This window comes from Poecilia mexicana, unplaced genomic scaffold (assembly GCF_051168715.1).
Source record: "Poecilia mexicana isolate PSO_F unplaced genomic scaffold, ASM5116871v1 scaffold_10, whole genome shotgun sequence".
Lineage (NCBI taxonomy): Eukaryota > Metazoa > Chordata > Actinopteri > Cyprinodontiformes > Poeciliidae > Poecilia > Poecilia mexicana.
This window is the reverse complement of record NW_028263379.1, coordinates 1,742,097-1,765,181: the sequence shown is the minus strand read 5'-3', so window position 1 is coordinate 1,765,181 and position 23,085 is coordinate 1,742,097. Positions and strand designations below refer to the sequence as shown.

General features: G+C 41.8%; 1 long non-coding RNA gene across 1 annotated transcript; it reads left to right on the top strand.

Annotated features, from left to right (window-relative positions):
• Positions 1-10,705: 10,705 nt before the first annotated feature.
• LOC148156654 (uncharacterized) lies at positions 10,706-12,526 on the top strand. Its single transcript, XR_015764355.1, has 3 exons — positions 10,706-11,158; positions 11,798-12,293; positions 12,462-12,526. It is a non-coding gene; the product is annotated as an uncharacterized LOC148156654 (long non-coding RNA).
• The last annotated feature ends 10,559 nt before the right edge of the window (positions 12,527-23,085 follow it).

Sequence of the window (23,085 nt, the reverse complement as noted above, 5' to 3'; positions counted from 1 at the left end):
CTGAGGAGAAAGGAGAGTGTCATGGGGTGTGGTTGGTGGTGGTGAGAATGAACGCTGACGACCCAGGTAGTGATGAAGATGATGATGAATTTAATCAAGACAGCTCAAACACAGGCGGCACGGCAGAGAGTTAGCACACAGCTAATTACCAGTAGCAAGTGAAAGACAGAGGATTGAAAATGAGAGCTGAACCAACACAGGACTTTACAGTTCGACTGTGGTGGCAAGCAGACAAATGACTTACGACGAGGATCCAACAAGAGACAAAGACAACAGGTGGGACTAAATACACAGGGAGGGTAATCAAGGAATGAGACACACCTGGGAAGCAATCAACGGGGAAGACGCAGAAACAACAGAGACTCAGGACAGAAACTGAACACAGAAAAACCTTAAAATAAATACACAGAAACACGGATCATGACAGAGAGAAGTTCCAGGGGGTGTAAGATAGAAAAAAATATGAATTCTGTGAAAGAACAGAAAGCTTTCGCTATGAATAATGGATGAGAAAATATGGACAAGTCTTCACAAAAGACAAAATGTTTATTAAAGGTGAGACTTCCTAGTGTTTGCCGTACCTCCTCCCAGTGTTGTGTTCAAGACCACCTAACCCGAGACCAAGACAAGACCAAGACCAGAGTGTATCGAGACCGAGACAAGACCAAGACTTTTAGGGTCCGAGACCAAGTCAAGACCAAGACCGAGGAAAGTCGAGACCGAGTCAAGACCAAGACCAGCGGCCCGCGCTACATAACACAATAAAATGTAAAATATGATCGAAATTGCTTCTCAGAATAATCTGAAAGATCCATATTCCCATAAAAACACCTAGATATTAAATACTTAATACATTTTACCAATATTAAATATTCCATTTCTGTGTTACAATGTGTGATGGTCTCGTGCCATCCCTAAAAACATAGCACCCTGGGAATTTGCCCATATTGCTCATATAAGAATCCACCACTGTTGCACCATTAAACATAGCAATTGAGGCAATGCCCTGATGGTAAATAACACTCAACTATGAACACTGACCAAGGAGCAACAAACAAGAAGTAACCAAACAGAAGGCGCTCATCGGGACTGTTTTCACTCTCTATCCCAGTACATGAAGCCAGGTAGTCTGACACCATGGCAGACATTACAGCTGCCACTTTGAACAAAAACAAAGAGCAATGTGCATGCTCTGCGTGCTCTTTCGTTCTTGTGTTTTAGTTATTTGTTAATTTAAATATCAACGTACATAATTAAATGTATGTACATTTAATTACATACATACATAATTAAATGTATGTACATGGCATGGTACACAATGATGCAGTGTACACAGAGCATTACTAGAACAAAGAACGGGTGTTCTGTCAGGTCAGATCGTCATACGCTTAACACGAACTCACGGTGTTCTGTCAGATCAGCATACGTTGTCAGATAGTCGTACGCTTAGCTCAGACATGCATACGCTGTCATTACCATATGATTTTATTTAATCAGCAACATAGAATGATGACGTAGATCATCATACACTTGGTTATTAACAGTTGTATGGCATCCAGCTGCAGCCAGACCTACTTTAAATACACTTTGAAACCACGACAATGCATGTATATCTATCTAGTTATCATATTATGTCATATTATAAACAATTTAATGACTTATTTTTGTCATAACTTGTTGCATATGCTGAACTGACAACTCCACTGACGGTCGGACTTCTTAAGGCGCATGCGCTGGCATGGTACTCACTGCATGTATGCTAGGAACATAGAATCATGACGTAGATCTGTTATTAACAGTTGTATGGCATCCTGACTTAGCGGTTAAGTGAGTTTTACACGGGCGTGTGTTGTAGCTGACTCCAGCTGCAGCCAGACCTGCTTTAAATACACTTTGCAACCATGACAACACATGTATATCTATATAGTTATAATTGAAAACAATTTAATGACTTATTTTCGTCATAACTTGCTGCATATGGTGAACTGACAACTCCTCTGACGGTCGGACTTCTTAATGCGCATGCACAGGCATGGTACTCACTGCACGTATGCTATTCTGACAGTGTATGGTAATCTGATAGAACAACGGCTCTCAGTGAGTGACACTCCAGTCCCATCTAATAAATAAAGAGCCGTGGAGAAGAATCGACTGTTTCTGAATGTCACATCACTATATTGCAGACTTTTGGACATAGCGTTGTCCTATATATGCGACAAGTCAGTCAACATCTCCGCACAATAATTCAGACAGTGAGTGACTTTTTTTCATCACAATGCTTATGTGTCTCTGTACAGCTAGCTTTGCTAACATCACGTTAACGGAGCTTACCTTCTTTGAGCTACTTTTCTAAGTGACGAAAATAGTTAGACGTTGTCCCCATCGTCTCTGAAAACGAAGCGCTGCTGAGTTAGCTCTGGCCATCGGATTTCTTACTATTTATGCAGCGCTATTATATTACTGACGATTAGACAAACATTTTCTGCCGCTGAGACAAAACCACTGCGCATGTCCTGGAGCGCCGCGTGCGAGTGAAAGGTGGGGAAGGGAGGGGGAGGAGGGAGGAGGGAGCAGCGCCGTGCGCGAGTGAAAGGTGGGGAGGGCAGCGGGAGGGGGAGAAACGCGTAGTTCCTTGGATTTTAATCGGTGAGTTTTGCATCCACTGAAAACAAAGATGTTAACAAATAAACTGGACAGTATGCTGCACGTTTAGTGATATTTTCACAGTTGCGGTCTCGACTGGTCTTGAAATAAAATGCCGAGTCCTCAGAGCCCGAGACCGAGACAAGACCGAGACCAAATGCGGTCGAGTCCGAGACGAGACCGAGACCATCAGAAAACGGTCTTAAGACCGGACTCGAGACCAAGACCGATCTCGAGTACCACAACACTGCCTCCTCCTTTTTACCAGTTTCAGCAGAATCCTCAGATGTTATGTGAACTGAAAGGTCCGGTGGAAGATAATGAGCACAAGAAGGAGAAGACACAGAGGAGCAATAGGACAAGCAACGACTGAAAGCTGAAAGGTTAAGTAATTTAGTTATTATATTTATTCTCAGATGACTAATAAAAAATAAATAAATAAAACACCTTTAGTATATTTAACAAAAAATAACCCCAAAATCAGAGGTTGCATAGGAACACTTGTTAGACTTATGACCTACTGTATACGTTAGCTTAAAGCCATTTACAGTAAACTCCTGTTGAGATTTACAGATCAAAATCGCTCATGAATAACTGAAATCTGTTAAACCTTGAGACCCTCTGTGAAAACTCTTACTGCTGCCTATTTTAGTAGTCCAAATACCAAATATACCTAAACATGCATTAATACGCACAGTGGAAACCATCTTGGAAGCTAGCATACTCAGTCTTCATCAACAGCTAACCAGGACTCAGACACATGGATCAGTTGCTTTACAAACACCAACCAGTAGTGTGTTGAGTAGCACTGCGTTAGGCATGTCAGCTTCCCAATTGGCTTCTACTTTTGAATATTTTTTATGTGCTCTATGAAAAAAATATATGACTAGGTGCATTTTTCATAAATAACTTGGAGCTACATTCCAGAGAAAAATCTGTCCATAATGAACAGCGAACAGACCAGGGTCCAGAGTACATATTTTATTCTGCACTTTTACAAGTTTCTTTGCTACTAGTAGTGGGTTTTTTTCTCTGGACATGTGTATACACTTTCTCCGTTCAGGAGGAGACTGAGGTGCCCACCTCTAAATTACACTCAGCCTTAATTCTGGTTGCTTGGAGACATGAAAGTGGTGAGTTTTTCAAACCACAATCTGGATGCAGGGTGCCGCTGTCAAAGAAAGCCTTGGTTTCAAATCTACCAACAACAAAGAACAGGAGAAAAAATTAGCAACGACTGATGAGGTTTATAGCAGTGCTTAGGTTTTGGAAGTGGTTATATTGTGATCTTCACTTTCTGCTCTTGAGACGCATCCATGACTTGTACCACACAGCTGCATTCACACAGTGAATAGTATTTAGTTTTCTATCCAATGGAGCTTTTTTACTAAAACCAGTAAGAACAGTGAAATAAATAAACATAAAGCAATTTGTAAGTTTAGATTGAGATAAAAAATAGATATAATAAACAAAATTGCTTTTCTAATCATTTTTACACATCCAATCAGTGCTGATCAATAAACAAAATGAGAGGTTGAGTGGCTAAAGCCTTTTCCCTGACTACATCTCCCACAATGCCATGCCACTCTGGATCAGAGTCGAATGAAATGATTGACATATTATTGGATGTATTTTCTCTTGAGTACCGTTATTATTTTCTGGCTCTGCCATGGAGGAAAGGCTGACCTGGAACAAGGGATGATGGACTTGTAGTTTTTTCTGATGCGACTGTAGAAACAGGCATCCAGAAGCACAGGTTCATTCCTCTATTTTTCAAACAAGCAGCTATACACAATCTAACAGGGATTTTTATTGTTAAGTTGGTTGCTTTTTCTATTTCATCAAGTGTTTTCAAAAAGTCCCTATTCAGTCAGAGGCTCTCGAATTGGAGTCATGCATTAGTGCGATTGACATTTCCTAGTTTCCAAGTCCTCAAAAGTTTGGGCTCCATATGAAGGTGTGTTGCACATTTTCACGCACATGAAAATGTTTTTACCTGCTTTTCCTCAGTGTGGCTTCAGACTGCAGCTTGGAGGTGTGATGAGTTTCACTTCGGATGTCAGAACCATTTCACAAGCCTGTTTATCAAGCACAGCCTGCCCTTGGATCAAAGCTGACAGGACACTGATAAGAGAATTGCTGCTTCAATGACTTGAAATATAATTGACTTGTCGGCATACCCAGCTTTAGAGGAGACCAACATTAAAACCATCCATGGGGAAATGTTAGTCTCAGCGTGACAGTGGGAAGAAATGAGGGGCCATTAGGAATGTCACCATTCCAGGATACCTACAGCACAAAGAAGTGCGTGAACTGTTTAGAGAAGTTGGTTACAACTCTGGAGATTTCTTTGTTCCATCTCTTTGTTTACCAAGTGAAAAATGCCACAATGTTCAGGTTACAGGACAGGAGACCTGGGAGCCATCAGTTCTTCATCTGTCCAAACTCGGTATGGATCTGATTAATAAAGCGATGTCACAACTGAAGGAAGAACAGACATGCCAGGGCTGCTTGGTGTGCTGTCATGAATTTTATATTTGGTAATGACTCCTTGTGATGCGAGCTGACAATTTATTTCTTTCAATTTTCTGATTTAATGATATCCATGAAAATAGCTAAGAAATATCTTATATTGGACAATGATCATTCTTCCTTCAGTCTAGTAAAAATCAAGTTCAGACTTCTTTTATACATTAGTTTGTGAACTGACCAAAAACATCATGGATCAAACAGGCAATTCTGCCTTAAAATAAAACATCATACATAATGACATACTGAACATTTTAATGTTAAATTAGGTTATATGAAATCTCTTTTGTTTTTATATGACTGATACTTTTGTTGGATCACATGAAGCATAATCTTGAAACTAATTATGGTTCGACTCACACTTTCAAGGCTTTGTAACACTGATTCACGTCTGTTTTCTTTTTCACAAGATGAAAGTGGAATAAAGTCCAATGAGACTGACTATCAGGTAATATGCTATTATCTAATAGCATATTCCAGAGGTGCACTGAGTTTATTTGAAGGAAACGTAATAAAAGTCGAGCTTAGGATGTGAAATGGTGAGGAAGTATGCACTTTATTCTACATGTGACTGCTTGTAAATTGGCTGAAATCAGATGGATGTTTTCTTAGTGTCAGAGCAGGCTGAAGGTATTTTCACTGTAAGCTCAGAAACGTGCTGGAACATACAGTACAGATCTCTGTGAGTGAGAGCTAGACAGAGAGCATGTGTTTCAAGTGAGCGCTACATTTGCAGAGACGTTGGCTGTGCTTTGGTCTGCTATGTGGAACGCTGAGGTGTCAGAGGACTGATAGGGATGGAAGAGCTGCTTCTGAATGAAAATACTTTGAGTAAATGTGTGTGTGCGTGCATGTGTGTGTGTGTCATTGTGTATTAATCCAAGGCAGTGAGTGTTGCAAAGCTTTGAACATATTGGTCTCTTAATCCAGCATCAGCTAGTGAGAAAGCAGACTAGATTGAAACACAAATGCCCCCCAAAAATGTTTAAAAGCTGCTTTGAACTGGATTTCTGTTTGTCTCTAACACTTCAGGAACTTCACCGTCAGATAGCTCCTACTCAAAACATGCCTGCACTTCCGGCAATTTGATGTTCACCTCCAGAAATAAAATTGTAAAGACCTGTTTTCTCACTTTAAGCATACAGCTACTTTCTCTGGAATTAAATGCAATTAATGTCATTTAAAGAAAACAAAAGGAAAGCTTTGTGCTTTTGTCTTCTCTTCAGAGTGCAGTTATTCCTTACTTCTCAGAAACTGTTGTCATGGTCATTGCTTTGACTGGATTTGGTTTAAGACAGGTCAGAAAGACAACCACAAAAAGAGCTTTTAGTGAAGCCAAGCCTTTATGATTCCTACCCGACCCTTTGGTCCAGTTTCTGTCCATCACTATTTCGTCAAGGTCTGTTCATTCAGCTGCTCTGTGCCAATACTGCTGTCTAACTCACCTAAATAACACCCAGCTACTTCACCTAACTACCTTCCGAAATATATATTTTTTCCTGAATTCATCTGTACAAACCTACTGCCTTTCTTGAGATGAATTACTGAGGGTTTTGTTATTTCCATCGGTAGAGCTGAACTATTCCAGCTTTTTCACATAACCAAAGCTGATAAAGTTGTTAGTGGGAGATCTTTTTCAGAGAAGATCTTTGCTGGGCGCTCTGCCGGTGATATGGCTGAGCCCTCACTCTCTGCAGGATGAGTTACCTTGATGGTAGCCTGGGGATGGTGTCTAGGGATTTGTTTGCTAATAATCAATAAAAAGACATTTGAAAGAAAAGGACGGTAGACTCCATCCTCTCTCCGGCCCTGGGGATTACACTGTGAAAGTATTAGTGACCATCCCCAGTCATCCTATCTTCTGTGTTTCACCCTGCTGCTCCTGTAGTCTTCTTCACTATTCACCTGAGGAAATATTCTCTCAGCTTGTAGTTACTGTGCTCTCAGCTCTCACCTGCCCCCTGATCTCCAGATGCAGATCAAGACCATTCAGGACTCAGAACCAACCACACCTCAAACCTCCAGACGCCAACTCTGGAGGTAGCTGATTGGTGTAAGCTCTCCTTGTACCAATCAGCTACTCCACCTCCTCTGTGATCTCCACCTAACTTTTCTCTCCTCTCTCCAGACTGGAGTAGAATCAGTTTATCGTATACACATTTTGATTAGATGTAAATGTTGGACATAAACCTCCATCCTTAGTCATTGTGTTCTAGTGATTCTGCATGTGGGTCAACATGACAGTATTGTCAGGGAGCATGAAGGGAATGTGTAGATGGGTTGGTTTGAGCTTCTCAGTGCCCTGGGAGGGAGGAGTGGAGATGGTGCTGGGGTCAAGAAGCTGTGGTAATGGAGGCAGAAGCAGCTCACTGGTGGCAGGTTGAGAAGAGATCCGGGAGGAATGAGGGTTCTGGGTCGTCTAGCTGTGTGGTTGTGGAGTGAGTTGGCGCATTGAAGGACCAACAGGTTTGTTCAGGGCAGTGATTTCCCCCCCACGTCCTCCTGGGTCCGCTAAGCTACAGTTTGGTGTATGAAGATGGTTTATGTTGACGATAGCAGCTGACTTTTCTTCATTTTATTTTGAGATAAAACAAAGTGAAGTGCCACTAAGGCTTCATAGTTCACCAGACACCATTTTATCCCAACCTAGTGCAACAACATATTCAGTTATCTACAGTGGTTTGCAAAGGCTGTTCCTGTAGACCAGCGGGGACCACTGTATGTAAAAAAAAAAAAGCTGGCATATGTATTGAGTCTGGAGGATCTTTTATTTTGAAAATTCTTTAACCCGATTCTCTCGGTTAGTTGCGCGCCAACACTGAGCCCACAAGTAGCAAAATGAGTAAAAAATGGATCAGATGTCTTTGGAAAGTTCCTTTGCAAAGGGGAAAAGGCCCAGAGAAGCGACAGGAGGATGGATTTATCCCGGACCAGTAGGTGAGTCAAACATTGCAAGCCGCTCTGTGTAACATGCGGCGACCGGCTGCTAATGAGGCAATGAAGCTTCAAACTGCTTCACCTCGTAGAGACCAAGCAGGCTGTGGATATAAGCAACACTTCGGGTGTCATTCCCAGATAGCACATGATGTTAAATCAACGTTGAAAAATAGTTAGAATCGTTGATTTTTGGTTGAAGACGACAAATGATGGTGGATCAACCATCAAACAACCATCCACCTCTAGCCAAGTAACCAGTGTTGAAACTGTCATTGAATCAATGTTGTTTTGTCATTGAAATCTAATGACTAAAATGCTGATGTCTGATCAACATCTGATCAATATTGAATCAATGTCAGATGTATTGCCGCACCCCTTCCCCTCCTCTCCTCCTCATCAGCGCTCTGGGTCAGAGTATTTTATTACTGAGCGGGGGTTATCACATTTAAATTAACCACTGTAGAGGATAGTGGTTGGTGATTCCTTTCTGTACATTTTCTTACTTGTTCATAACAATTCTCACTGACTGTGTGTGTGATATATTGACACAAAAACATCTACAACTTACTAAAAGGAGCGGAGCAGTCCACCCCCACCATTTACATGAGTGGGATGTCCCAAACACACAGCCACTTCGCTGTTGGCTTGTTGGAAAATATGTTAATTCAATGTTGAATTATCATCACAAAGGTTGCATGTTTGGTTGAGATCGACAACTGATGGTGGATCAACTATAAAACAACCATTCAATTCTAGCCAATTAACTAATGTTGAAACTGTGTCATTGAATCAATGTTGTTTTGTGGTTGACATCAAATAAATGAAATGCCAACGTCGAATCCAGTGTGTTTCACCACTGGTCCTCCAGCCCCTACAAGTTTTAGGCATTTCCCTAATTCAACACACATGATATTAATTGACGTCTGATTAACGGGGTTTTGCTGAACTGAAAAAACGCAGGTCAGTTTGATTGACGTCAAGGTTTGGGGAAGAACTACCCAGATAGCACACGATGTTAATTCAATGTTGAATTGTGATCACAAAGGCTGCATGTATGGTTCAGGTCAACGACAGAAGCTGGATCAACCATCAAACAACCATTCAATTCTAGCCAATTAACATTCATTGATTGAAATGCCACATCGAATCCAGTGTTTTTCAGCACTGGCACCAGGCACACTGCCCTACAAGTTTTAGCCATTTCCCTAATTCAGCACACATGCTTTTAATTAACATTTGATTAACAAGGTTTTGGTGAAATGAAAGCATGCAGGTCAGTTTGCCTTGAGGATAAGGTTTGGGGAAAAACTAGTAATCAAAGTGTTCAATCAATGTAAGGTGTTTTTTGCACCCCTCACCACCGCTTGCCATTCAAACGCCCAACCCCCTTCCCTCCACCCGCCAAAAACACACACACACCTCGGCTAAACCGTGAGTGAAACGGTCACTGGGACTGACTAGTATATATTCCATTGAGGGAAAGTAACTTTACCATTAAATAGACCTTTCTCAACAGGCGGTAGACTTTCTCAGTCTATAATCAGACATTTAAGCGACTTGAAACCGCACCCCCCCCATAGCTCTGCACCTGCCCAGATTGCACATGATGGCAATTCAACATTGAATTAACATCTTTTGCCAACAAGCCAACAGCAAAGTGGCTGTGTGTTTGGGACAACCCACTCATGTAAATGGTGGGGGTGGACCGCTCCACTCCTTGTAGTAAGTTGTAGATGTTTTTGTGTCAATATATCACACACAAATGGTCAGTAGGACTTTGTTATGAAAAAGAAAGAAAATGTACACAAATGAATCTTCACCCACTATCCTTTACAGAGGTTAATTTAGAATGTAATACCCCCCACTCACTAATAAAATGCTCTGACCCAGAGCTCTGATGAGGAGGAGAGGAGGGGAAGGGGTGTGGCAAAAGAGCTGACATTGATTCAACATTGATTCAACATTGATCAGACATTAGCATTTCATTCATTAGATTTCAACCACAAAACAACATTGATTCAATGACACAGTTTCAACATTGGTTACTTGGCTGGAGGTGGATGGTTGTTTGATGGTTGATCAACCGTCAGTTGTTGACCTTCAACCAAAAATCAACCCTTCTGACTATAATTCAATGTTGATTTACCATTGTGTGCAATCTGGGCAGTTTGTTGCAGCCCTCATTACCTCCTCATCTCCCCCTACTCCCTCCCAAACCTCCCCCACCCAGCCGCTCCTCCCAACCTTCTCCTCTTTACCCCCTCTCATCCCTTCTTCCCTCCCCCTCCTTGAGCTCTGGGTCAGAACATTTTATTACTAGGTGGGGGTTAATCATGTTTCAAATTAAGCACTACATGTTGAGAACAGTGGGTTGTGATTCCTTTCTGTACATTTTCTTACTTGTCTGTAAATATTATTACTGACTGTGCATAATGTGTTGACACAAAAACATCTACAAGTCTCTACTAGGAGTTGTACAGTCCACCTCCCCAATTTTACACTTGTGGTTTGTCCCAACCAAACAGCCACTTTGCTGCTGGCTTGTTTGCTACCGGCTTCTGAATTGAATTCTCCGCTGAGCACTTTTATGGTAAGTCTTTCAATATTACTTTGATCTTAAATGTGTTTATTGAAAAATAAGGGCATTGTTTTGTGCCCATAGTAATCCTGGTTATTTTGGGGCAAAACGGATATTTTTAATAATTGAGGTCATGTCCCCTTTTGTATTATTTTCATCCTATCCACCACTCCAGGCCCAAGTATGAAATCCTGCGAGATTTTGTGGGATTTGAGTTTTTAAAATAGGGCGGGGCCTATTGTTTGGTCTGGGAGAGCATGTGGTGGACAAGAAAGTGTAAGGCTGGCTGCTCCAGGTGGGCTTTAAATTGTTGTGATAGTAATCACTTGTTTTTAACTTTTTATTATGATATGCTTAGGGACGTGCTTAAATGAGCCTCTGTACCAGAACAGCTGAGTTGGATGATTACATGACCGTCTGCAGCCATCAAGAAGTGCAGAAGGTTGTTAATCATCCACAGATTCAATCCAGGTGAGGCAGAAGGGAAACACTTAACATGTAAGGCAGGTGAAACACTGAACTAAACCTGCTAATGACTGATTCAGTCTGTTGATCCTTGGATTGGTAACTGGTTAAATTGAACTGGACTATTGTTACTTGTGTGGGATCTTTATTAGCATATAGACACTTTTTAAGGAATTTAATCAACTTATTTGGAAATATTTGTAGTTGATGGAAGATTGAACCAGGTATTTGATGGAAGTTTATTCTGTATAAATTATAATTTTTCCAACTACACTATAAATCACCTTTTGTTCGATTTATTTGTCTCTGGTGTGTTAAATAAACCTGATCCTCCCTGAGTTTTATTGTTAGGTTTTCTGATAAACAGCCCTTTATTTTAAATATTGATTTAATATCAATATCATAAATCCTACACTATACTGCAGCTTAATGGGTAAATGCAGTTGTATATGTAAACATTAAGATAAATATTAATGAAAGATTAAGATATTAATTTAACAGTGAGTGTACATGGGGAACTATATGGTTTGTATTTGTTCTCAGACCTGTAACCAGTACACTGTTTAATCTTTCATTGTGTTTCAGAACTTTTCAAATGTTTATCATCTTTCTAACCGGCACCTTCCTCACTTTTATTTTTTTCAGCTGTTGCTCTGCAGTTTGACCGAAAGCTGACTCTTGAGGACTGCAGCAAAACTGTCAAGAAGCGGCTTCATTATGCGCCAGAATGAGAGGAAGACATCACAAGGAATCAAAGTGACGCCAACCAGAGTCAAACTGGGGTTACCACAACTTGTACTGTTTTCCTACTTCATACAGTACAAAGCTTAACCTCATGGACTCTGTTCTTCTGTGGACAACAGACTGTTGTTTTGACAGTCAAAAAGGAGTCAAATATGTTTAAAGATCTGTCCCTCTTTTCTTAAATAAAATGTTAAATCAAACCCATGTTGTCATTTTTAAACTTTTGTACACAGTTTACCCATCATCTGCCAATAATATAGTGTTTAACACCAGTGAAGAAACTTTTAGTGGCATGTTATGATGTAGACCTATCAGACCTAAAATGTACATAAATCCTTAGCTTTCATTCAATATAAAAACAACCCAAATCTGCATGTACATCCACAGTCAAATGAGTGTTATGATGATGGTTGAATGAAAGTTGATTCCTAACTGATTCAATGTAGAATCAACACAAATATGCATGCAGATCCACGTTCTGATGATGGTTGAATCACCATTGATTCCTAACTTATTCAATGTAGAATCAACACAAATATGCATGCAGATCCACGTTCAGATGAAGGTTGAATCAACATTGATTCAATGTAGAATCAACACAAATCTGCATGCAGATCCACGTTCAGATAATGCTTGAATCAACGTGGATTCCTAACTGATTCAATGTAATATCAACACAAATAGGCATGTAAGTTGACATACAGATGATGGTTGAATCAACATTGATATAATGTCAGTAATGGTTGAAACCCTAACGTTGATTAAACATACAAGTCACCGACCACTTTCGATGTTGTTTCAATGTCAGCGTTCAACGTTGATTCAATGTTTCTGGCTGACATTGATTCAATGATTTTTCAATGATTCTGTGCTATCTGGGTTGTCTCCATCACTCCCAGATGGGACCGTCTCGTTGCAGAGAAACAAGCTCAGGGCTCCAGTTAGTCGTTATCATGAGTTAAAATTTTCACGAAAGTAAAATGTTAGTTTTTGTGGCGCATCTGTATCTTATTTTGAAGGGATATGTAAACGTTACCATAGCGACCAGAGTCAGAGAGCGTTTGGGCAGTGGTCGAGAGGAGATGAGTAGAGCTTGTGAGTCTTAAGTCTGGTTTAGACGGCAAGATTTATGAATTGTCGGCCGATTCTCCAAACCTCTGTGATCACAGAGCTGATAAAAGTACAACAGGTTCGATCGGTTTGTGTTCAGCCACAAGGTAGGAGCAACAAACCACATGAACCAATTCCAGTCACGAACATCCCGATTCCAGAGGATAATCAGGTAAAACCCCCAACATAGCATACGGGAATTTAGAATGACCAAACACGGATGACGATGTAGAAGCAATAGTGACAGTTTGTGGACTCAATTTAAGAGAAAAAAGAAACAAAAAGAAAAGGCGGTGATAAAAGACAGCGGGAGCAGCCGCTCTATTTGCTGCACTATGATTTGGAGGTGAATATGTTTTTTCATAGTTAACATTTTTAACTGAATAAACATAAACATATATAATAACGACCTTTACATATAATAATAAACATTTCCACATATCATCTCCGATATCCACCAGACTCTCAGTTGCGCGATATGTCAGCTGTTTGGGATTCCCCTCTGTTCTTACGTCACCACGCTTTCTGATTGGCTACCTGTCACATTCAGCAGGTTGTATTCTCGTTCCCAGTCAGGGTAAACCCCACCGGCTGTGATAAAAGCGCCAAGACAACCCACATTGGGCATTTTCAGGATTTAGCGGGAACACCAACATGCAGAAGCCTTATCTGACGGTTCCACTTCCTCTCAGCATTTAGTTATTTCTGCTATGAATGTAATATAAACTCAAGGCAAAACCCTGTTAGTGGTTTCAGCTTAGCTATTTGTGTTTATGGTGGCATAAAGGGTATTAAAGAATAGGCTAACATACTTATTGATCTTCTCAAACAGGTTTATTTTTCTGTTGATTATCTGCCTCATTCATTTTTTTAATCTAATCCTTATAGATGATTATTTTCAAAGAAACATTTTTTGTGTATTTTTCAAGGCCACCTATTACACACCTTAAACAGGATCTAACCTAAATGTTTAAATACGCATTGAACCAGAGTCTGAATTTTGTACCACAAGCAAGCAAATGCAAACTGGTATGACAATAAAAAAAATCCTTGAACTACTGATGACCCATAATTGTGTCAAAAAATGTTATAAACCCATCCAACATACCTTGCTGGGCCCCATATGGGATAAATGAGGGGAAACAAGTTTTTTTTCCATAGTCCTACCTGGGTTTGTCCGGATAGAAAATCTACATGTAAAGCCATGGTGTACCTCAGAGGTCTTTCCTTCTTTAGTCTAAACATGTACTCGGACCACTAATGATAGATTTTTCTCTGAACCATTGCATACAAACCAGCTTTTCCACAGAAACAGTTGAAAGAGTTACTTTATTTAGTGTGCTTATGAGAATGTCTTTAGATGAGTACATGAACAGATTGATGTGCTTAACTCCAGAAATTCTGTAAGATGTGGCCGTTCTGCCATCCGCTCTGGATCTTCTTCATATTTGACATCCTGTCATTTGGCTGAGGGGCTGTGAGTAGCTCAGCTTCCATATGTTTAGCCTACAGCGCCATTGCCAGTTTCTCTCCCCCTCAATCTTAGTTCCTTTCAAACTATTCCTATCACACAAATAAGCAGGCTGAGTGGATCAGCCATTCACAGTAACTTTTTAATTATGTTTTTATGCTGATTTCTTGCCATGAAGCCTTTGGGACTTGCTTGTGCGAAACAATTACCAGTTGCTGCCTATTTTCTGTCTCTTATCAATGGAAAGCTGCTGCCTCTGGGGTGATAAAATACACTCTCTTCCTCCATCCTGTTTATTTTGCCTCCTCTGCTTCTATTTTCTCTTCTTTCCATCTTCCATTTTAGTCTGTTGTCTAACCATGCTTTTGTTTCTTTCTTTTCTTGCTTGATCAACTGTTTTCTCTTTTCCTTTGGTCTTTTTTTCCATCACATTTTATTCTCTTTGGGAATAAAAAGAGTCATATCAGCTGATATGACTTTATATATCTGTAACATTACTCAAGGTTCAAGTCCAAAGTGATGAGTTGGCAGCATCTACAGGTGCCTGTACACACACACACACACACACACACACATATATATATCAGTGACGTGCGGTGAGGTTCATTGCTGGTGAGGCACTGACTTATGAGTTAGACACCATGCATGTTATTGGACGTACGGAAATTTCACGCAAGCATACAACGCTGGAGGGCAAAAAGACTAACCTTTTACATGCCATCCATAGCCGCGTTAACTCAGTGAAACTTAGAAATGTAGGTATTGATTTTGTGCTATGATCCACAGCAAAGTGATCTGTATCCGCCAAGCTACGCAGATCCGTTGCCATAGCAACTGACAACAATACCACTTCATGTTTTAGGGTTTAACACCAAAAACATTCAAGAATTTGCACACAGAACAGAACATTTAGTCTGTTGTTGTAGTACGTTTTAGGTTTAATGTTTAATTAATAAATAATTGCTGTGGTAGATTAGCTACCACTTCTACTTAACTGAATTATTTAGACATACAAACTGTAGCCCACAAAACGCATATTTCATTAAAAAAACATCTTATTGCTGTCTTACCTTTATGTATCAATGAAATCCATGCACCGCTAATTCTGCACAAAAATATCCGTTCATCCAAAGCCAAGTCTATCTTCGGCATGTCTTTTCTACTCCGTTTGAGAATCATCAAACTGTCTCGAAGCAAAACTTTCAGCTCTGTTGGTCTTCCTTTAGTTATTATCTCCTGCTTCAATTGAAAATCTACTTTAGAAAACTAAGTGTAGAAATGTAGTCTTTCATGTTGACGTCGGAAGAGAGGAGAAAACAAATATATCGCTGTACTTTACTTATTTACTGTATGGCTAGCTCCATGGCTAGCTCACTGTGTCTTACTCTGCAGTTGTGCAGTCACAATATCTGGGATCATGAGCGCCCCCTGCCATGAGGCAAGAGAACTGCCTGCCTCCCCTGGAATCTGTTTTCTGCCGTTTCTGATCGCTCCTCTGCACACAAAACACGATACACACACAGTTAGTGACAAAAAACAATGTACATTATATACATAAGCGAAATTATGGAAAATCAGTCCATATATTAAATGTTTTTTAGCCATTTTATTATCCGCATACAGACAGGAGGAACATGGTCTCATAGAATGGCAGTCAGTGCAGTTAGCGAGAGATTGCGCAATCCCAGGTGAGGCTCAGCTTCCTGCTGCCTCACCGGCTTTGCTTCTGAGCATTTGAATGGGAAAATGCGAAAATCCAGCGATTTTGAAGAAAAAATAATCAGAATTGGTTAAGCTAAGTGAAAAATAGATACTTTATAGTACAAACCACAGGGTGAAAATAGCAATATAAATGGTTTTTTATATATATATATATATATATATATATATATATATATATATATATATATATATATATATATATATATATATATATATATATATATATATATATATAGCTCAGTGGATAAGTCACCAGTCTTCCACCCGGGATACCCGGGTTCGAATCTGGGGCAAACAGTTACAACAGGGAAATTGAGCTATGCAGTGTGGGTCCCTCCAAGACCCTTGGAGCTATATAGCCTACCTCATACCATGAGAGACATTGATAAGCATGACATGCCGGCATGACATGCCGGCTCAGACGTCGCCCGGCCAAACAGTTCTGCGTCAGGTGCTGGGGAACCAGAGCACCTTGATGAAAAATGGGCTACTGGAACAAGACGGAAATGGGCGAGAGATGAAAACATGGATCTGTTGGAATGCTACTACTCAAGTAACCCTAGCCAGAGGGGCTACATGCAAGGACTGTGGGAGGAATGGTTACTTCGACATCCCCAGTCGACACTAACTGCCAAACAACTAGTAGCTCAGTGTTCCAACATCCGCAAACGGCAACTGCTATCACAACTTGAGATTGACAAGGTACAGCACAAAGGGGAGGAGCCAGGACGCCAGGTCAGAAGGGAGTTAACTACAACTACCCACCCAGAAACTGGGTATGTAGCCCCAGTAATGAACGAACCATCTGAGCTGAACGAGGCAGCAACTGACCTGAGAGAGAGAATCATGGCCCGAATGAACACCAGACAACCCCGATGCCAATTACAACGGCTGAGTGAAGTACCATCAGAAAGTCTCATTGAAGATGTGAATGCAGCATTGAGAACGATCCCTACCAACACCATAACTGAAACCAATGAACTGATATACAACTCAGCATCAGTGATCCTTGAGATGCTTGGCTATAAGAGCAACCATGAGACCCAATATCCACCATGGAAAAGACAGTTAGAGGCTAAGATCAAGATAACAAGGAGGGAAGTGAGCCAACTGTCAGAGCTCCAAAGAGGTGCAATGAAAAGATCAGTACCTAAGAAGTACAGCCATACCTGAAGCACTCGAAACTGCCAAACAAAGGCTCCAAGCCTTGGCCAGCCACCTAAAGAGATACACAAGAGAGAATGAAGCCAGGAGGATTAACCGGCTCTTCTCCACCCAACCAGCTAAAGTGTACTCTCAATGGCAGGGTAATAACAACAGAGCAGACCCACCAAGGCTGGAGACTGAACAATACTGAAAAGGCATATGGGAAAGGGAGGCGTCCCACAACAGCAATGCACAGTGGCTACCACAGCAACCTCCCTGAACAAGCCCCGGTAACCATCACTGTGGCAGATGTCCAAGAAAGAGTCTCGGGTATGAAAAACTGGACAGCACCAGGACCTGACATGATCCATGCCTACTGGCTAAAGAAACTCACTGCCCTCCATGAGCGACTGGCAGCTCAACTGAACCAGCTGCTACAGAATGGGACTCACCCTGAATGGTTAACTGAAGGGCGCACAATCCTGATCCAGAAGGATCCCTCAAAGGGTTCAGTCCCATCCAACTATCGGCCGATAACCTGTCTCTCTACAACATGGAAGCTCATGTCAGGCATCATAGCAGCTAAGATAAGCGGGCACATGGATAAATACATGAGCACGGCACAGAAGGGCATCGGCATAAATAGCAGAGGAGCCAAACACCAACTCCTTGTAGACCACACAGTCGCCCGAGACTGCAAAACCCGACACACGAACCTGTGCACCGCTTGGATTGATTACAAGAAAGCCTATGACTCAATGCCACATACCTGGATCATTGAATGCTTAGAGATGTACAACGTCAATAGGACTGTAAGAGCCTTCATTGCAAACTCGATGGGGCTGTGGAAAACCACCCTTGAAGCCAACTGCAAACCCCAAGAATGGGGCCACAATCAGTCACCTCCTCTACATGGATGACATCAAGCTGTACGCCAAGAGCGAGCGAGACATCGACTCACTGATCCACACCACCAGGATCTACAGCACTGACATTGGGATGTCATTCGGACTAGAGAAGTGTGGCCGGATGGTTACAAAGAGAGGGAAGGTCGTCCGCACAGAAGGGGTCTCACTCCCAGAAGGAACAATAGCAGACATAGAGCACAGTTACAAGTACCTGGGAATACCACAAGCAAATAGCAACCTCGATGAGGTCACAAGGAAAGGAGCCACAGCCAAATACCTCCAACGAATAAGGCAAGTCCTGAGAAGCCAGCTCAATGGCAAGAACAAGATCTGTGCAATAAACAGCTATGCCTTACCAGTAATCAAATACCCTGCCGGAATAATTAGCTGGCCAATGGAAGAGATAAAGGCCACGGATGTTAAGTCTCGGCCTAACCATGCATGGAGGGTTCCACCCCAAATCCAGCACCCTGAGACTGTACACAAGCCGTAAGGAAGGAGGCAGAGGACTAGTGAGTGTGAGAACCACTGTTCAGGATGAAACATCCAAGATCCATAAATACATCAAGGACAAAGCCTCAACAGACGATGTGCTTAGCGAATGTCTCAGACAATGGGGAACAGAGGACGAGGTGCTGGAGGAACCATCATGGGAGGACAAGCCCCTACATGGGATGTACCACCGACAAATAACTGAAGTGGCTGATATCAGGAAATCCTACCAATGGCTGGAGAAAGCTGGACTCAAGGACAGTACAGAGGCCCTCATCCTGGCTGCACACGAACAGGCCCTAAACACCAGAGCAATAGAGGCTCAGATCTACCACACCAGACAAGACCCAAGGTGTAGGTTGTGCAAGGAGGCCCCTGAGACTGTCCAGCACATAACAGCAGGGTGCAAGATGCTGGCAGGGAAAGCGTACCTGGAACGACATAACCAAGTGGCGGGCATAGTGTACAGAAACATCTGTGCAGAATATGGACTGGAAGCCCCGAGATCAAAGTGGGGAACACCCCCAAAGGTGGTGGAGAATGACCGAGCTAAGATCCTGTGGGACTTCCAGATCCAGACAGACAAGATAGTAATGGCGAACCAACCGGACATTGTGGTGGTGGATAAAGAACAGAAGAAAGCCGTTGTGGTGGATGTAGCAATACCAAGTGACTACAACATCAGGAGAAAGGAGCACGAGAAACTGGAGAAATACCAGGGCCTCAGAGAGGAACTGGAGAAGGCCTGGAAGGTGAAGACCACAGTGGTGCCTGTGGTCATCGGGGCCCTGGGGGCAGTCACCCCCAAACTGGAGCAGTGGCTACAACAGATCCCAGGAAGAACATCAGACATCTCAGTCCAGAAATGTGCAGTTCTAAGCACAGCCAAGATACTGCGCAGAACCCTCAAGCTCCCAGGCCTCTGGTAGAGGACCCGAGCTCAGAGGATGAAAAGAGACCACCCGCGGAGGGTGAGAAGGGAATTTATATATATATATATATATATATATATATATATATACACACATAGTGGAACAAGCTAATGACCGGGCCCTTTATACCCAAATAATAAAGCTCATGATAATTTAACTTCACAACATAGACATGCCCGCAACAGCGGAGCTAACAAGTTTCACCACCACACTAGTCGACTATGTCATTCTGAAATCCATCTAACATAAAGAACAACAAACCAAGAGAACAACAGAGACGTGGTTCTGAAATCAGTTCAGAACCACAGATGGATTCGGATCATTTTGACACTTTATCAATTTCAACTCAGAGCCTGGAGCAGCTCGCAACTGCTGGAGCTAGGTTTATTGTTGACGCGTTAAAACGAGCACACATCACCGCACATTGAAGCAGGTACGCAGAGGCACATGCCGCATGTGCAGCACCTCTTGCACCTCTGAATGTTTGTAACTTGGCGCGGATCGCGCGAGCCGCCGTTCACACAAACTGGATGATCTGGAAGATGTTCTTCCAGGTGACTCCAATGTGAACCTTAACTATGAACGCCATACTGCTGTCTTTGCTCAAAAACGCGCTCAACCCCAACTGTTAAAAGCGCGACTATAACTCAGCCTTCAGTCCCTGACATCACCGCTGTACCACCGACAGAGAGAAAAGGGATGCAAGCTCGGCGGCTGGGCTGATAAAGTTTAGTATCAGTCTACAGTTAACTCTCACTTTGTGAATAATGTCAGAGTTGCTACCTGTAACTAGTCCGGCTCCTTCGCTGGGCTGGGAGTTTTGGCGGGTCTGAATCGCTGCCAACAAAAAAGTCCGGTTCATCTCCAAGACAAGGAACAAAATATGCGTTCATTTTTTTTACTTTTTCTTGCTCTCTTTTTTCCATCCTTTTCACTTTGCCACTCCATGGAGCTCCACTCATGTTAACTTAGTTCGTAAAAATGCTCTAGTTTGCCATCTGTTGCCAAGTGACTTATGATGACGTTGGTGGACGGCTGGTGACAAGTTTTACCCAGAATACACTTGGAGACAATATGGATGATCCACTTATAACTTTGTATGTCATAGACTTAAATGTAAAAGTAAAAATAAAGCCAGTCATATAGCACAACATTTTATTCAATATTATATACACCCACCAGTGTTGTGGTACTCGAGATCGGTCTTGGTCTCGAGTCCGGTCTTAAGACCATTTTCTGATGGTCTCGGTCTCGTCTCGGACTCGACCGCATTTGGTCTCGGTCTTGTCTCGGTCTCGGGCTCTGAGGACTCGGCATTTTATTTCAAGACCAGTCGAGACCGCAACTGTGAAAATATCACTAAACGTGCAGCATACTGTCCAGTTTATTTGTTAACATCTTTGTTTTCAGTGGATGCAAAACGCACCGATTAAAATCCAAGCAACTACGTGTTTCTCCCCCTCCCCCTCCCCTCCCCACCTTTCACTCGCGCGCGGCGCTCTGAGTCATGCACAGTGGTTTTCTCTCAGCGGCAGAAAATGTTTGTCTAATCGTCAGTAATATAATAGCGCTGCATAAATAGTAAGAAATCCGATGGCCACAGCTAACTCAACAGCGCTTCGCTTTCACAGACGGTGGAGACAACGTCTAACTTTTTTCGTCACTTAGAAAAGAAGCTCAAAGAAGGTAATCTCTGTTAACGTGATGTTAGCAAAGCTAGCTGTACAGAGACACGTAAGAACTTGTGATGAAAAAGTCACTCACTGCCTGAATTATTGTGCAGAGATGTTGACTGACTTGTCGCATATATAGGACAACGCTATGTCCAAAAGTCTGCAGTATAGTGATGTGACATTCAGAAACAGTCGATTCTTCTCCACGGCTCTTTATTTATTAGATAGGACTGGAGTGTCACTCACTGAGAGCCGTTGTTCTATCAGATAGCCATATGCTGTCAGAATAGCAAACATGCAGTGAGTACCATGCCTGCGCATTAAGAAGTCCGACCGTCAGAGGAGTTGTCAGTTCACCATACGCAGCAAGTTATGACGAAAATAAGTCATTAAATTGTTTTCAATGATAACTATATAGATATACATGTGTTGTCATGGTTTCAAAGTGTATTTAAAGCAGGTCTGGCTGCAGCTGGATGCCATACAACTGTTAATAACCAAGTGTATGATGATCTACGTCATGATTCTATGTTGCTGATTAAATAAAATCATATGGTAATGACAGCGTATGCATGTCTGAGCTAAGCGTACGACTATCTGACAACGTATGCTGATCTGACAGAACACCGTGAGTTTGTGTTAAGCGTATGACGATCTGACCTGACAGAACACCCGTTCTTTGTTCTTCTAATGCTCTGTGTACACTGCATCATTATTTTATTTAATTATGTACGTTGATATTTAAATTAACAAATAACTAAAACACAAGAACGAAAGAGCATGCAGAGCATGCACATTGCTCTTTGATTGTTTTTGTTCAAAGTGGCAGCTGTAATGTCTGCCATGGTGTCAGACTACCTGGCTTCATGTACTGGGATAGAGAGTGAAAACAGTCACGATGAGCGCCTTCTGTTTGGTTACTTCTTGCTTGTTGCTCCTTGGTCAGTGTTCATAGTTGAGCGTTATTTACCGTCAGGGCATTGCCTCAATTGCTATGTTTAATGGTGCAGACGGTGGTGGTTTCTTACATGAGCAATATGGGCAAATGCCCAGGGCGTTATGTTTTTCGGGATGGCATGAGACCATCATACATTGTAGCACAGAAATGGAATATTTAATATTGGTAAAATGTATTAAGTATTTAATATCTAGGTGTTTTTATGGGAATATGGATCTTTCAGATTATTCTGAGAAGCAATTTCGATCATATTTTACATTTTATTGTGTCATGTAGCTGTAGCCGGTCTTGGTCTTGACTCGGTCTCGACTCCCCTCGGTCTTGGTTTTGACTTGGTCTCGGACCCTAAAAGTCTTGGTCTTGTCTTGGTCTCGATACACTCTGGTCTTGGTCTTGACTTGGTCTCGGACCCTAAAAGTCTTGGTCTTGTCTTGGTCTCGATACACTCTGGTCTTGGTCTTGTCTTGGTCTCGGGTTAGGTGGTCTTGAACACAACACTGACACCCACTATGTCACTAAAATCAGTTGGTCTGGAAATGTTTTTAACAACCATCAGTCAACCATGACTGGGGCAACCTATTATAATCTACTGGGTATAATTGTATGTAACTTTATATACACCCGGGGTCACCAACGCAGTCGCACCCGGAGCAAGTTCTAATAATGGTCATTGTCATATAATATATAATAAGGGAGCACTGCAAAAAAAAAAAAAAAAAAAAAAAATCAATTACATGTTTTTACCTTGAAATAATAACATTTGTTTATTTTTAGATT